General features: G+C 47.2%; 1 long non-coding RNA gene across 1 annotated transcript in view; it reads left to right on the top strand.

Annotated features, from left to right (window-relative positions):
- The first annotated feature begins 292 nt into the window (after positions 1-292).
- Positions 293-16,352, top strand: part of LOC106828388 (uncharacterized) — a 40,368-nt gene continuing 24,308 nt past the window's right edge. The window contains exons 1-2 of the long non-coding RNA XR_006529205.2: positions 293-516; positions 15,447-15,514. This is a non-coding gene — a long non-coding RNA (uncharacterized lncRNA). The remainder of the gene's footprint in view (positions 517-15,446; positions 15,515-16,352) is intronic.

Genomic DNA, 16,352 nt, shown 5'->3' with positions numbered 1-16,352 from the left:
TCTTGAGTGGCCTCCAGGTGGACAAGGTGACTGGCTTCATCAGGTTACTTGTCTGGGAAGGTCAGAAATGGCTGCGGCAAGAAGCCTGAGGACTTGATACCTTTTTTTCAGTGTTTGTATTCACAATGTCCATTTATATCTCCAGAAGCTGAGCAAGGCAGCCTGGTGCAGGGGCCCGGGTCTTCTCCCAGACAGCGTTTTGTACAGTCAGTGGCCAAATTCAAACGATCTCTACCAAAATAAAAAAACAAACAAATACCAAAAAAACCCTCCCCAATCGAATGTTAGAAAACATCTTCACAATGAGTTTAGTCTTTTAGTTTCTGTGGTTTCAGCAACTGCTTTATTTGGGTGTATTGTTGACAGTCAATGGTTTCAGAGGGTTCTAGCCAAGAGGAAGTCCTCTGATGAGACAGTGTAACCTTTTCCTTGTACCATTCTGCCTGTTAGGAAACGGGCTGACTGCAGCTCCAAGCTCTTGCCCTTGGCTCTTCGGGTTTAGTGTCTCCTGCTCAGGTAAGTTTGTTGGGTAAGTGTGTCAGGTAAGTTTGCTCAGGTAATATGTCTTGTTACAGGGTTCTCTGGGCACACCTGCCTGGGCCTGGGAAAGGCCTTGTGGAAAGGTTCCTGTTCTGGCTGAGCCTGTCCCTGGGCCTGTGGATAGAGACGGCAGGTCAGTCACTGCTGCCCTGAAGCTAATCCAGCCTATACCTGGATCAGAAGCCACAACAGACTCACTCAGAGTCAAGTCATTGGCAACCAGGGCAAAGAATGACTTAGCTGTCCTCTCCCTGCCATAAGAAACAGGCCTGCCACTGTCACCTCTCCAGTGAGAGTTAGAATGGCATTTGCCTCGGTGTGGTTTTCAGTTTTAGGAAGAGATGGGCTTGGTGCTGGGGGTGGGGGAAGACTGGCAATCTTGGTAAGGGCTTCAAGCAAGGATACCTGGAGCCTGCTGTTGAGTGTGAATCATTGCAACATTTCAGGAGGCCAGTTTGTCAATCTGTATCATGCCTAGGTCAGTCCTGGCTTATTGTTAGTTATTAGTTACTGTTAATTTTTAAGATTTCCCTTCTTCATTCTCAAAAATGTCCTGCTTGGGAGGATAAATGATGTGGTCACCCAATCTTTGGGGTACCTTTAGGGAATGTGTCCTAAGAATTTGTACAAAGATGTAGATTTAGGGACGTTTACCCACAGGGCTACTAGACATAAAGAAAAGGTAGAGATGAGCCAGCCCTGATGGCCTAGTGGTTAAAATTCAGCTTGCTCCACTTTGGCAGCCCAAGTTTGGTTCCTGGGCACAGAACCACACCACTTGTGTGTCAGTAGCCATGCTGTGGCAGTGGCTCACACAGAAGAACCAGAAGAACTTACAACTATACACAACTATATACTGGGGCTTTGTGGGAGAAAAAGAAGACAAAAGGAGGAAGATCGGCAATAGATGTTAGCTTAGGGCAAATCTTCCCTTGCAAAAAAACAGAAAAGGCAGAGATAAATTATGTGTCTTACAATAGAGAATTAACTAAGTTAGTTAAATGAATTATAGTATATCCACATAGTAGAATGCTAGATAGCCATTAGAAAATGAAACATAGCAAAAACATTCAATAGCATGAAAATATATGCATATTAAGGAAAATTACTAAACACTATATATATATAATATTATTCAAACCTAGTTTACAAAGGAAAAAAACACATAAGCACTGAACAAAGGATTGGATGAATAGTCACTAAACTGTTGGTAGTGATCTCTGGGAAGAGGGATTGGAAGTGGCTTAAATATTCTCATTTATGCTTTTTCTGTATTTCTAAATTTTCTACAATGAACATATACATTGTAGACAGACTAATGACCTCTCAAAGATGTCCACATCCTAATCCTCAGAGTCAGTGAATATGTTAGGTTACACAGCAAAATACATTAAGTTTGCTGATGGAATTGATGTTGCTAATCAGCTGACATGCAGAAGGGGAGATCATCTTGGATAATCTGGATATCCTGGATAACCTGACCCAGTGTAATCACAGGGGCCTTTAAATGTGGAAGAGGGAGGCAGAAGAGAGATGCCCTGTGAAAAGGACTCTATCAGCTGTTGAAGATGGAAGGGGGCCATGAGCCCAGAAATGCCGGCGACCCCTAGAAGCTGGCAAACGCAGGAGAATAGGTTCTTTCCCAGAGCCTCCAGAAAAGGAACACAGCCCTGCTGACTCCTTAATTTTAGCTCAATGAGAACCATTTTGGACTTCTGACTCCAGAACTATAAGATAATAAACTTGTATTGTTTCAGGCCACTAAGTTTGTGGTACTTTGTTACAGCAACAATAGGAAACTAATACAATGAATTTCTTTTTTAGTCAGAAAAGAAGAGCTGATGATAATAAACGTCATTTTAAAAGAAAGGATTAAAAATCACTCCTTGTAATTTAACTCAATAGTCATCCAAGGAGGAAGTGCTAGGAGGAGGCCTGGCACAGTCTTCGTCCTATAAAACATCTGGATGAGGAGCCCACAGGAAGAGCTGGCTGTTTTGTCATTAGCAGAAAATAATAATGCAAGGGATAAGTAAATAACCAGGCCAGCCAGCAGCCTGAGAACTGTCCTACAGTAGTGCACAATTAACTGCACAAAGCGGGGCAAGAGCAATCAGTACTATGGGTCCAGAAGAGGGGGAACCAGAGATCTGCTGCTTTCAAAGATTCTGGGACCAGGAAAGGAAACTGAACTTGAAAGGAAACTCTTTTCAAGTAGTGGAAACTGCCAGGTTGTTCTGCTGGTTTGTGCTGGCAAATCCCATTCTTTTACCAACAAACAGAAGAGGGATGATGGGCACGGCCCATGGGAAGCTCTTCCAACCTCAACGAGGGGCAGGGAGCTGAGCATGTTTGCAGTCTTGCCCATTCCGGACTGTTCGTTGAAGCAACAGGCCTGAGTTGGAGAGTTGCAGAGGATTTTCTATTAAATAAAATCCTTTCCTGTTTGCTTTGAAGGAGCTCTAAGGGAAACCTCAGACCCTTAGTGAAGGCTGCCGTGAATAAGGTATCTGCAAACGGAAGCAGTATTTTTTTTCTTTGCTAGTGGGTCCCAAACCACCTCCTTTTTGGTTTTTTTTTTTTTTTTAAAGATTGGCACCTGACCGAACAACTGTTGCCAATCTTCTTTTGTTCTTTTCTTTTCTGCTTTATCTCCCCAAATCCCCCCAGTACTTAGTTGTATATCTTAGTTGTGGGTCCTTCTAGTTGTGGCATGTGGGATGCTGCCTCAGCATGGCCTGACGAGTGGTGCCATATCCATGCCCAGGATCCGAACCGGTGCAACCCTGGGCCGCCGCCCCAGAGCGTGCAAACTTAACCACTCAGCCACAGGGCCGGCCCCTCCTCTTTGGTTTAATCTGTTGTCAAGTCTCCCCTTCTGTAGCAGATAGGGCTCTCTGGAAGCAGGTGCTGAGCTGGAACTTGGCAAGCAGGACATTTGTTAGGGATAAATCCTGTGAAGGTCAGGAAGCCGAAGCAAGGTTGGGCAGAGGGAGTGATCACGCTGAGATGCAAGCCTGACAAAGTGGACCCCACAAACCTATATGGCCCATATGTAGGTGGGTAGGCTGCAGTGGCCAGCGTTTAGACACCCTTCCTGTGGTCAGTTGTCGGATGTGGGCCTGGTCTTGATGATGAGGCAGCTCTTGGCCAACCCCAGAGGAGCTGGAGGCTGTCTGCTGACTGCAGCATGTCCTTCTCTGAGGGGAAGTCAAGTTGGCACATCTCTGTGTTCACTATACCATCCCCCTAGTGGCTCTGCTTACTGGCTTGGACCTACAGTCCTATTAATCTGGTGAGTCCAAGAGGCACTTGGCTCATTTTCCTGAGAGCAGAGGTGACCGCATCAGGGAAATTTGCAGAGAAGGCTCACAACAAAGAACGTGATAAAAAAGCATGACTTTTTTTTTACTTTTTAAAATCTCTTTTTTAATACTTTTCTATCTCTAAGAATTAAGGAAAATTACTAAATTCACAACTTTCACACGTCATACCAGTTGTAGATATAATAAAGGCGATCAACAACTTGAATAAAATCTTACCCTTTTATGCCTCTGAGAATAAAGGGAACTTACTAGTTCAGATCTGACCCCCTACAGTAAGTTAAGCTACATATCAGTTTTTCTTTTTGCTTCATACCAGTTGCAGATATAATGAAATGGATCAACTACTTGAATAAAGTCATATCCCTTCCTATCTTTAATAAAAGAAATTGAGATCTTTCACATCTTAAACTTTATCTAGCCTATCAGTCTATATAAATTTACTTCCTATATTTAACACTTACATTAAATGTCTAAATTTAACAAATGCTATTACTTAGAATTTTGCAAACAACTAAAATTAATTTGGAACCACACAAGTTTTTATGAAAAGAAAAAACAAAGCAGCAGGGGAGCTCTTGTTTGTAACTTGAGACATCTGAGTAACCCAGTTTAAGAAAAAGCAAACCGAGAAACAGTCCACGACACATTTTTTTTTTTCAAAGAACTAAGCAAAAGGCACTCATAAAGCACTTCGATCACATAAACTCCAACTCCATCTAAGGAATCCAATATATTCATGGTGATAGCCGACCTCTTAATCTCAAGTTCACGCGCCCCACGCACAGTAAGCCAAAGCCTGAGACATCAGGGCTTGAAGGCGGAGAAAGATTTGTTCCCATTGGCCCAAACGGGTAGTTGGGAGCCTGGGTTCCCTCAAAGCCGCCTCCGGGAGACCAGAAGGCAGCGGGGTTTTATGGAGCTAGGGGCTTGGCGGGAGGAGCTTCCGGCAAACACAGGGGTCACTTCCCATAAGCCCCTGGGAAAGCTGACTCCCGGGGCAAGGCTGCTGAGGGCCGGCCAGCGGGATGAACCTCCCTGAGGGCGTTCTCTTTCTTCCGCAAAAGGAGCTCACAAATCCTCAAGACACCGAGTCACCCCTCAAGTTAACAGGAAAAAACAGCAAATTGCTTTACTATCTGCAGTACCCCTTAGGCACCCGGCTTCAATGGCACAACCTGAAGATTCCGAGCTAAACTGATTTTCCTCAAGTTAAGAATGCATCAGGGGCCGCCCGGGCCGAGTGGTTGAGTTCCAGCGCTCCAATGCAGTGGCCAAGGGCGTCACGGGTTCGGATCCTGGGCGCCGACATGACGCTGATCGTCAGGCCACGGTGAGGCGGCGTCCCACATGCCTCAACTAGAAGGACCTGCAACTAAGATAGACAACTATGTACTGGGGGGATTTGGGGAGAAAAAGGAAAAGAAAAAAAAGAATGCATCAAACCAAGTTTGAATTTTTACCCCCCAGTTATTTGCAACATGACCAATTCTCATGGATGAGGGAGGCAAAGGCCCTTCAGGGCAAGACGTGGTGAGAACTTATCAAACCTACTGTCCTCAGAGAGCACAGTACAGGGATTTTCCTCGTGAGGGCCCCCGGGTCCCTCACCGCGAAAGCAGCGAGGAAGGAGCGAGAGGCGGCTACACGGCGACGACGCAGAAAGACGCGGCGGGAAGGAAGAAAAAACAGAAAACCAAAGGGGGAAAAAATGGAGCCTACTGAGGAGACGCAGGGGCGGCTTCAGCTCCAGCGGCGGCGACGGCGACAGCACTGGCGGCGGGCTGCGCAGCACCATGGGGCCTAGAAGGGCCTAGAAGAGGCGCGGGGCGGCGCTCCCCGGGTCGGGAGAAGCGCAGGGCGCGGAGGAGCCGCGGCGTGTTGGCGTGCTCCTGCCCGGCGCGGGGACGGGAGAGTGGGCCTGGATCCCCTCGATAGGGGCCCGCAGGACGCGCGACAGGCCCTCGGCGGAGCGGGCCTCCCCACGACGCGCTCGCACGATGTCGCAGGAACCCAGGAAGTCGACGCGACTGTCGGCATCGCTGGTTTCGGAGTCGCTGAAGAAGTGCCGGAAGTCGCCGCCGCCGTGCTTCCTCAGGCCGTCGGCGGGCGGCCCCGCGGGCTCCCCGTTCCCGAGGACACCAGCTGGTCTTGGACGGCGCGGCACGTGCAGTGGCCGCCAGCTGGATCTCCTCCATCTCTCGAGTCGTGGCCTCCAGGATGGCGGCAAGCTTCTTTCCCTGGTCACGGCGAAGCTGGGCCCGGATCCTCTCACGCCGCCCCTTCTTTCGCGCCTTCTTTGTGCCCTTGAGAGGCGGGGCGGCTGGGCCTCGAGATCCATCTTGGCAAGATCTTCAGTGACAGAATCGAGGTTGCTGTCATCAGGAAAATTCTTTTGGAGCTTCTCTAGTTCCTGCTGGTGCCTGGGCTCCGTTGTGGCCTCAAGACTGGCCACGTCGAGGAGCAGCTGCTTCCTTCCTTTCCGGTTGCTCCTGGGTCGGGCCTACAGCTCTTTCTTCTTGAGGTGGTGGCGTCGTACCATCCGCTGGTGCTCCTTCTGCCGATCTTTCCTGATATTTAACGGCAGGCCAGAATGGAAGTTTGGCGGCAGCTAAAGTACCGGCTGCTGTTCAGACTAACGGCGCAAACCGCGATCAGGCCACGGGTCCTCAGCCTCCCCTGGCCGCTGCAGTCTGTAAAGCGTGACTTTTGCAATGGGACAGGATCCTTCAGGAGGTCCTGAGCCACTGGAATACTCAGAGCCTGGGGACCTGTGTGACAGGATGGAGGAGGGATTTCTACGTTGAGCCGGAGGGTGGACGGTTTCTTTCTAGGGCCCTTATGTCTCTGAGGGCGTGTGGCTACTGGGACCACCTTAGACTCTGCCCCAGGGGGGCTGTTATTGGCCATCTAGGGCTCCTCGGGTGTCACCTTTGGGGCTGATGTCTGCTTCATGTCAGGTCTACCCCCAGCACTTTGCCACAGACCTGATCCGCGTTACTCCCAGAAAGGGCCCAACTTCAGCTCAGAGAATTCCTACAGTCTGGCCCCTTCAGATCACCCCCTTTCTCTTTGCCCCACTTGCTTGGCTCCCAGTCTTGGTTCCCCCTTCCCATTTTGCCCCTTTTGGATTTGCTGACCCTAGCATGGGCCCACACATCCACAGGACCCTGCTTCTGCTACAGGACTCTCAGCCGCCGGCCCTGCAGCCCTGGGCACAAGACACTGCGCTTCCTCTCCTAGTCAGATGTCTAAGACTTCACTGCCCATCCCTGTCCTGGAGGTGAGATCAGTGAGTAGCAAGTACTGAACATTCATAGTCCCCTTGGTAAATGAGACTTCCTTTTATTTGATCAAACCATACCTGCCGCAAGTTCCAGCAGGTGCCACCTTTTCCTAGTACTTCAGAATTTGATGAACAAGTCATGTTTATTTTATTCGTGCTGCTCATTGTTTCATATATATGTTTAAAAGCTTGGGGCTGGCCCCATGGCCTAGTGGTTAAGCTTGGTGCACTCTGCTTTGGTGGCCCGGGTTCAGTTCCCCAGTGCAGACCTACACCATTTGGTGGCCGCCATGCAGTTGCAGTGACCCACATACAAAATAGAGGAAGACTGGCACAATGTTAGCTCAGGGCAAATCTTCCTCAAGCAAAAAGAGGAAGATTGGCAATGAATGTTAGCTCAGGGTGAATCCTCCTCAGTAAAAAAAAACCAAAAAACAACCTCAGTATATCTTACATGCAAAATGATATGTATTATATACTTGTAACCACACTTGAGTACCCACTACCTGCTTAAGAAGTGGAAACTTATTGGTACCTTTGAGGTCCCCTGTGGTCCCCTCTCTCCAAAACATCTCCTTGCCTCTCTCCCAGAGGCAGCCCAGGGGACTGCCGTCTTGAATTTCAGTGTGTCATTTCTTTGTTTCCTTCACAGTGTTACCACCTAGGTATGCATTCCTGTACAATATATTTGCTTTTGGTACTTAAAAAGAAATTCATGTAAATGAAATCTACTGTGTTATTCTTCTGTGATGCTTTCTTTTCACTCAATATTATGTTTTTGAGATCCAGCCCTGCTGTGGCGTGTGATTTATATTTCAGTGAGGCCCCTCCTCAGTCTTTATCTTTCCCATGACCCTGCAGGCTGAGGGGTTGTGGGCTTTCAGTTTGCCTTTCGGCAACAGTCCACTGGAGACCCCCTGTCTTCCCCATTATTCTCTTCTATTCTCCTCCTTTGCATCTTCCACTATCACCTCCTTCAAGTGCAAAGACCATCCCCCACTCACATACCAAAGCATGTGCATCCATGCACTGGGTTTCTGGAGATAAATACACAACCGTGGCACTCACATGGAGGTAGTTTAATGATTGTGACTCTTTTACTTTGTTGAAATCTGGACCCTGGGACAGAAATTAGTTTCCTGCTTTAGGAAAATGAAGCACGTTGATTTTATTGCTATTGGACCAGGCAGGTAATGCTTTGCAAACTTCAGTGAGCACAAGAATTACCTGGAGGTAGGGGATGAGGAGCTTGTTAATTAGGCAGATTTCTGGACCCCCATTCCCTAGAGGTTCAGAACTAGAAGATCTGGGGGTGGGGCCCAGGAATCTGCATGTTAGCAAACATTCCCCTCTCCACCCAGATATATTTGGTGACTCTTTTGGCAAACTTTGGACACTTGACCTGAAATGCTGTCAACCTCTAAGCATTTCTCTTAGCTAGATGTTAAATGAAGTCCTGTCTCCTGAGCTTTCCACACTGGACCTGCATAGAAATCAGTCTTCACTGAGGTTTGAAGTTCTGGCAAAGGCTGTTCCCTCAGAGAGAAAGGTTAGGCAGACTCCAGAGCTGGTACTCTGAAACCTGCCCCCTCTGTGCAGTGTTGAGTTTCATGGGGATTGCTGCATTTTCCACACAGAAAGCTGGAAGAAGGAGCTCATGCTTGCTGCAGACACATGAAATCGCTCAGCCACCAGCTTGACAGCAGCAGTCCGCAGGCTTGGGTCCTGACCAGGATAGCAGTAGCAATAGCAAGCAGCAGCAATTGCAGGAGGAAGAGTCTACCCACAGGGCACCCCGGAACCAGCCGGTGTGGGCAGACCAGAGTTGCTGTAGGCCTAGCTCAGGCATTTTGCATGCTCTCTGACTTGGCCAGGCTGGGGAGAGGCAATTAGCACTGGACATCTTTGGCAGGATCTGTTGATCATGGGCACCTGTCTGCACTTCCCCTGTGGGACAAGGATCTTGGCCAGTGGTCACCAGTCACACTTGTTGGGGACGAAGCTGTCTAGGCCACTGAGGCATGTGGCAGGAGTCCCCAGGGAGGCAGCTAGACTGTTCTTTTCCAACCTAATGAAATGAAAAACAAAGGCTTTGAGTCCAGGGCAGTAGAGAGGTCCTGGGTGGTAGGGAGGCCCAGGACATCTGTTTGTCTTTGACCAATGGAGCTGAGGGAGAGTTGGGGGCACGGTTCAGATAATGAGCCTGGCTCTGCATGGTGCTGAGGCCTCAGCAATGAACAAAAGACACAGGGTCCCTGGCTTCACAGAGCTTTGGCTATGTAAGTAAATAATTGCAGATGTGTGCAAACTGAAGAATTTGCTGAGTCAGTGGGGAACGCCAAGTTGGGGGCAAGGGGTATGAACTTGATTTTGTAGTCAAAGAACACTTTAGAGGAGGAGACACTTACAATGGATCTTAAAGGATGAGCAGGAATCTGAAAGTCAGGAGGCAGTATTGCAGGCAAAGGAAATGTCAAGGGCAAAGGCCTGAGATGAGTCCAGCAGGCTTCAGATGATTCCACTGCTACTAGGTACCTAGAGTAGTCAAACTCAGAGAGACAGAAAGTAGAAGGGTGGTTGCCAGGGGTTGAGGGGCAGGGGGAATAGGGAATTACTATTTAATGGGTGCAGTTTCATTTTTGCAAGATGAACAGAGTTCTGTAGATGGATGGTGGTGATGGTTGCATAATGACAGATGTACTTAATGCCACTGAATGAACAATGTGCCCATAAAAATGGTTAAGATGGAATATCAGTCATGTGCTGCATAATGACATTTCAGTCAATGACAGGCCACATATACGACAGTGGTCCCATAGAATTAGTACCACATAGACTAGGTGTGTAGTAGGCTATACTATCCAGGTTTGTGTAAGTACACTCTGTGATGTATGCACAATGATGAAATCACCTAGCAAGCATTTCTCAGAACGCATCCCCATTGTTAAGCAACACTTGACTGTATAAATGATGCCTGAAGTGCTCAGCCCTTAGCTTTTAAAAGCTCTACTTGCTGAGAATGTCACCCAATAGAGCATCTTAGAATGATAATTATTGGTGATACAGTCAGCAAATTTATACCTAGTTAATAATTCTTTATATTAAATTCTTTATGTTAAAAAAAGCTAAAGGAAGGTTTTTGAATTGATAATGCTAAAAAGTTGTAGTGACTTTTGAAAACCAAAGTGATTTTTGAATAATCTTTTCTATGCAGAAAAGCTGCCCACAAGGACTCCCCAAAGTCACTCATGAAACATAAAATATTGTCATAGGTAAGTGAGGGTTCTAGGGCTTTAATTAAGGCAGTAGTGGAATGGATGGAGAGGTGAGGGGTGTATACAGCGTCATCCGAGGTAGAACAGCTATGGAAAGCAAGGCAGAGAGACCCAGGAGGCCAGGATTGGCTCTTGGTGTTAGACTTGAGTGCCAGGGTGGATGGAGAGACTGTTGATGGAGCTATGGAAGAAGGAGCAGACGTATGGGGAGGGGGCTCTATGAGTCTGGGTGGAAACTGAGCATTCAGCAGCCAGCCTGACACTCAGCCATGGCACTCAGGAACATCAGGGTGGAAGTAAGGATTTGAGAGCATCAGGGCATAAACAGTGGTGGAAGTGCTGTATGCCACAGAGATGACCCTGAGAGAAATGTGGGTGGAGGAGCGACCTTGACCAAGGACATAACCCCGAGGAGTGCCAGCACTTTCAGGGTGGTGAAGCCTGAGCTGACAAGATTCACTTAGATGGGATAATTTCAGGGCCTCAGAATTCCTCTGCCACCTTCACCCCGTTCTCTGCCCCCATATCTCCTGTAGGGCTTTGCCATGCCTGGAGTTCTTCAACTCAGGAAAAGTGTGGCAATGAGGCATCAATGTCCCAATCAGAGGCCCAGGGATTATGGTGGGAGAGATGACATAAGAACTGAAATCACACAAAGGTGCCAATGACTGATGCCTGCTGGTTTCCAGCAAGCAGTTTCCTTTGGGAGAGGAGGGTACACGAGATGTCTCAAAGAGGGAAGCCTGTTGGCCTGGTATTTGATCTCTACTTAAATGTTCCTTGTCTCTGTATAGAGTCATTTCTCAGAGCTGAGAAACATGAGACAGGCAAACACCAGGACTGTCCTAAGGGCCCACATAAATGATCCAAGAAAGATAGAGAACTCTGCAATGTCTACACTGACATTTCTGAGTTAGGAAAGACTGCAGCAGCTTTTCTCAATTTTGGCTGGACATGGGAATTACTTAGGGAGCCTTAAAAATACCAAAGCCTAGGTCCCATACTCAGAGATTCTGACTTAATTGATTTGGGGTGGGGCCTGGGTATCTGGATGTTTACAAGCTTCCCAGGTGATTGTTTTTTAAAAAATTATTTATTTTATTTAGGAAGATTAGCCCTGAGCTAACATCTGCCGCCAATCCTCTTCTTTTTGCTGAGGAAGACTGGCCCTGAGCTAATATCTGCGCCCATCTTCCTCTACTTTATATGTGGGACGCCTACCACAGCATGGCTTGCCAAGTGGCACCATGTCTGCACCCGGGCTTCGGAACCGGCGAACCCCAGGCCACCTAAGTGGAACGTGCGCACTTAACCACTGCACCACTGCGCCGGTCCCCAGGTGATTCTAATGTGCGGCCAGCTCTGAGAACCACCTCAGTAACACCTGATTGGCCACCTGGTATCTCCATTGGGGGTTGAACTCCATCTGCTCGGCTTTTGATACATGCTGTGCCTTTGACGTATATTGTGTTGGCCCTAGGAGAAGGGACAAAGGAGAAGGCTGCTCTTGGTATGTTTCCGTGTGGTGTATTTCTGGCAGGCCCAGATTTAGAAGCTTTGGGGGTGAAGAATGAATTTTCTACTGTCATTTCCTTCTTCTGTCCCCAGCTGCATCTGGGCTCTTGATGACCTAGAATGAAGTCATGTCCTGAGGTTCCCTAGATATCCCCAAGGGCTGTTCAGAAGCAGTAAGTGCCAGAGGCTGGGTATTATCTCCAGGTAGTAGGGACATACAGCAGCAGGCTGTGTGGAATCTTGTTCCAGCCATGGTTCTGAGCCCTCCTAGAGGATGTTCATAACTTGGACTGCCCTTCTGCTTGTGGTCTGAGTTGAAGTGAGACAAGCATGTAAAGTGATTAGGAAAATTAGTGATTGGAAAGATGATCTAGTGTCTAAACCGTGAAAGTAGTTCCACAGGTGGGAAGAGCGGTGAGGGCATTGTGGGCCAGTGTCGTCACAGAAAGCTCTACAGAAGAGGTGAGACTCGAATTTGGAAGAGTTTAGCTAAAAGGATAAGGATGCCTTTCAGTGAAGATGTTGAAAGGGAGGATGACATGTTATGAGCAAAGATCACCTATTAGGATCCATATGGTATAAGGAGGTGCAGGCATGTTGGCTTTCTTCAAATAAATCTCAACCTGGGCTTCTCCGGGTGGAAATAAACCAAGGTGATTATATAGTCCAATCAGCATGAATGGTTCTCAGAGTGAGGTGGCCAGACTAGAATCATCAGCATCACTTGGAAACTAGTTAGACATGCAAATACTCAGGCCCCACCCCAGACCTATTGAATCAAACTCTGGAGGCAGGGCCCAGTAAACTCTTTTACAAGTCTTCCTTGTGGTTCTGATGCTCAGTTCAAGTTTGAAAGCCACTGTCCTGTTCTGCATCCATGTCTGCTATGTGGACTCTGGTTATTATCATCAGAAACAAGGGACAAGTTTGGTCTGGGATTTATGAAACTTACCTTGGGTTGAAACCTCTCCCTATAGCTCTCTCCCTTCACCTGGTCTTATGGTCTTATGATTACTGACCTTATGTCCTGTCCAAGTGACACAGTGTCGGATACTTTACAGACTCATTCATGTATTCAGCCAACTTTTATTGAGCAGCTGCCATTTGCTAGGCACTGTTTTATTCTAACCCCTGGGACTGTGGCAATAAACAAAATCAAAAGATGCTGTTCCATGCAGCTTATGCTCTAGTGGGGGTGATGATCCATTGATTAAACATAAAAATATCTAGTAGTTCTAAGTTCTGGGAAGAAAAACATAAGAATGTGAAGGAGAGGGAGCTATTTTTGACTGTAGTTAGAGAAGATTTCTCTGAGGTGATATTTGAGCAGAAACCTGGTTGAAATGACGGAGAAAGCCACATGAAGAACTTGAGGGAGAAAGCTCTAGGAAGAGGGAACAGAGGTGTGGAGACCCTGACGTAGGCACAAGCTTCATATGCATTACGAACAGAAAGGGAAGACAGTACAGCTGCGAAGGAATGAGCAAGCTGGAGACATGCATTTCCAGGAGGCAACTGCCACATCACAAAAGGCCTTACAGATCCTGTTCAGGTATCAGGATTTCATTTTGAGTGAGAGCAGGCTACTGGAGGGTTTTGAGGGTGCAAACGATGTGGTATCTCTTTGAACAAAAATCACTCTGAAGAATGGCCCATTCCATAAGAGAAGCAGGGAGATGAGTTAGGAGGGTGCTAGAACAATCCAAGTGAGAGATGTGGTATAGAAGTGGGAGTGAAAAATAGTTGGATTCTAGCTATTTTGGAGGAGCCAACAGGACATGATGATGGATTAGTTTGGGGTGGAGAAGAATCAACAGTGAATTCTGAGTATAGGCAACTGGAGCTTTAATGTTTTCTCTAGGCTAAAGGCCTTTGTCCTTCTCATAGTTCCATACCTGTAGAAGAGGTAGGGACAACCTGGAGGGATTTAGAAGATCTCTCCCTTCCTCTAAACTCTGACATTGGCCATCATAGGCTGTCTTGTGTGCTTCTTTCCTTTTAAATGCCATTATCATTTTTGCCCATTACTGGACTGTTCTCAATGGCCATATCTTAAGCATCTCTGAATCCTCCCACCCTATCCACTCCCAATAGCATAAAGACAGTTGTGAGAACATAGAAAAACATGCTATGGACTAAACCTTGGCTAAAACTCTTTGAGGTAGAAAGGACAGGCTTAAAGATAAGGAAACTGAGATTCAGGGAGTAGAACTACTTCCCTGATAATAGCTACTCCTTAAGAGAGCTTCCTACCTGCTAGGGAGCTTTGGGTGGTCCAATATGTGTGTTCTTTCAACACCACCAAGCAAGTCTCCAACATCAGCTGGGTGTCCTACAACTTAACTCCATTCTGACACTATCTACCTGGAGATAGCATCAGATCCCACAGGTTAAGGGTTTAGTCCCAGAAGACGGCCCTTTACTTCAGATGCTGATCCCAAGTCCATGTTGTCACCTGTATTTCTGACTGACTGGTTATAAATTGGAGGTTCCCAAGACCCCTGCCCCCTCTGCCTTGGGTTAGATTAATTTGCTACAGTGGCTCACAGAACTCAGGAAAACAGTTTACTTACTAGATTATTGGTTATATTGGTTCTTCAGAAACAGCCAGATAGAAGAGGCATCTACAGCAAGGAATGGGGAAAGGGCATGGAGCTTCCATGCCCTCTCTAGGTGCACACTCTCCCAACACCTCCAGATGTTCACCAACTGGGAAGCTTTCTGAACTCTGTCTTTTTGGTTTATTATGGAGGCTTCATTACATAGGCATGATTGATTGAATCACTGGCTGTTGGTGATTGAACTCAATCTCCAGTTCCTCTTTCCTCCCTGGAGGTTGGGGAGTGAGACTGAAAGTCCCAACCCTCTAATCACTTGGTTCCCTGGCAAACAGCCCCCATCCTTAGGCAACCTAGGGACTTTCCAAGGGTACCTCATTAATGTAACAAGACAGCTTTATCACTCTCATCGCTTAGGAAATTCCAAGGGTTTTAGTACCCTTGTACTCTGTGCCAGGAACAGGGAAGAAGACCAAAATACACAAACATATATTTCTTATTGTAAGTTACACTATCACAGGTGACAAATGGCTGTAGTATCTACAACCTCTCAATTTGTTTTCCTGTTGAACAGTGCTGTCCCCCTGCAGTCCATCTATGCTCAGCAAGTGCCAGACCTGCCTTTTCAGTGTCTTCTATGATGATGATTTCCCTCTGTGAGTGACTTCAGGCCCCACTCCCACCCCACTGCCCCTTCTTTGAGGGACTCAGTCCTAAATACCAGCTGAAGGGAGCACCATCTCCTACAAGTTGGATGTGGTGTCTCTTTTGCTCTTATTTTTTAAACTGCTCTCCTCAGACTTTCCCCTCAACAACTTGAACACATTTGTTTCCTGGACCAGTCAAAGGAAAGGTGTGCAAAACGAAAAAATGTGAACTTTGCTATTTGAAGCACTCACTTGAACAAGTTTCCTTCCAATGCCTCTGCCTTGTTCTTTTTCTCTTGTAGGACTCAGACTCTCTTGGACAGAAATCTACGTCCCCGTGAAATGCTGCCGTGTCTTTCTGAAAGACAAGGTGGGAGAGTTCTCCATCCCAATGATGCAAAGTCGGTTTCCTAAGAACATCTGTTGCAACTGGACCATCTGGACCAGCCCCTAAAACCACATTACTGTCTGTGTCAGTGGGTTTAGGGTCGTGGGAAACGATGAGTGTGGGGCAAAATTGTGTTTTAGGGGCTGTCCTCTGTGGTAGAAAGCAGCATGGTCTATGCCTGTTGGAAGAAGAGGGTGCACATTCATGCCACCCAAGCTCTCGCTGCGCAAGTGGTCTTGCTATCTAAGAATTATGCTGGAGGCAGGAGATATAGGCATTTCAGGCGGAAGTATTATATCTCCCAAGACCCCAGAGCAGATTCAGGGGAAAAGATCATGAATCTTCAGGTTACAAGAATCCCATCCCATGTCAAAGAACTTCCTCCAAACCCACTGTTAGCACCACTGGGCCAAAGACCCAAGCTGAGAAGAAGCTTGGAGTCTCCAGAATTTCTGTGCTCCATTTGATTAAGCTAAGCTCTCTCATGTTATTTATTAAGCCGGCATCAGACAACATCCTGGCTGCCAGATTGCTAGAAATAAGTGAGAAAGATCTTCGGAAAACAGCCTCTGCCCCAGCCCAAGTAGAAATAGCAGTCTTTGATACCAGGTGGCCAGAAATCCCAGAAAAAAGAATCCTTTCCTGGCCCTCAGGCAACAGATAAGCCCTTTCCAACCTCTGTGGTGGCCTCTGAACAAGCAGTTTGGAAGCAGTTTAGTCTTCTCTTGTAGAGTAAGGAAGGCTGGAGAGCTCTTCAGAGGATGGGCCAGCCACAAGACCAACCCCTGTGGACTTGTGGGGATCAGTTAACCACTCGTAT

Source organism: Equus asinus, chromosome 6 (genome assembly GCF_041296235.1).
Source record: "Equus asinus isolate D_3611 breed Donkey chromosome 6, EquAss-T2T_v2, whole genome shotgun sequence".
Lineage (NCBI taxonomy): Eukaryota > Metazoa > Chordata > Mammalia > Perissodactyla > Equidae > Equus > Equus asinus.
This window is presented reverse-complemented; position numbering and strand designations above follow the sequence as displayed.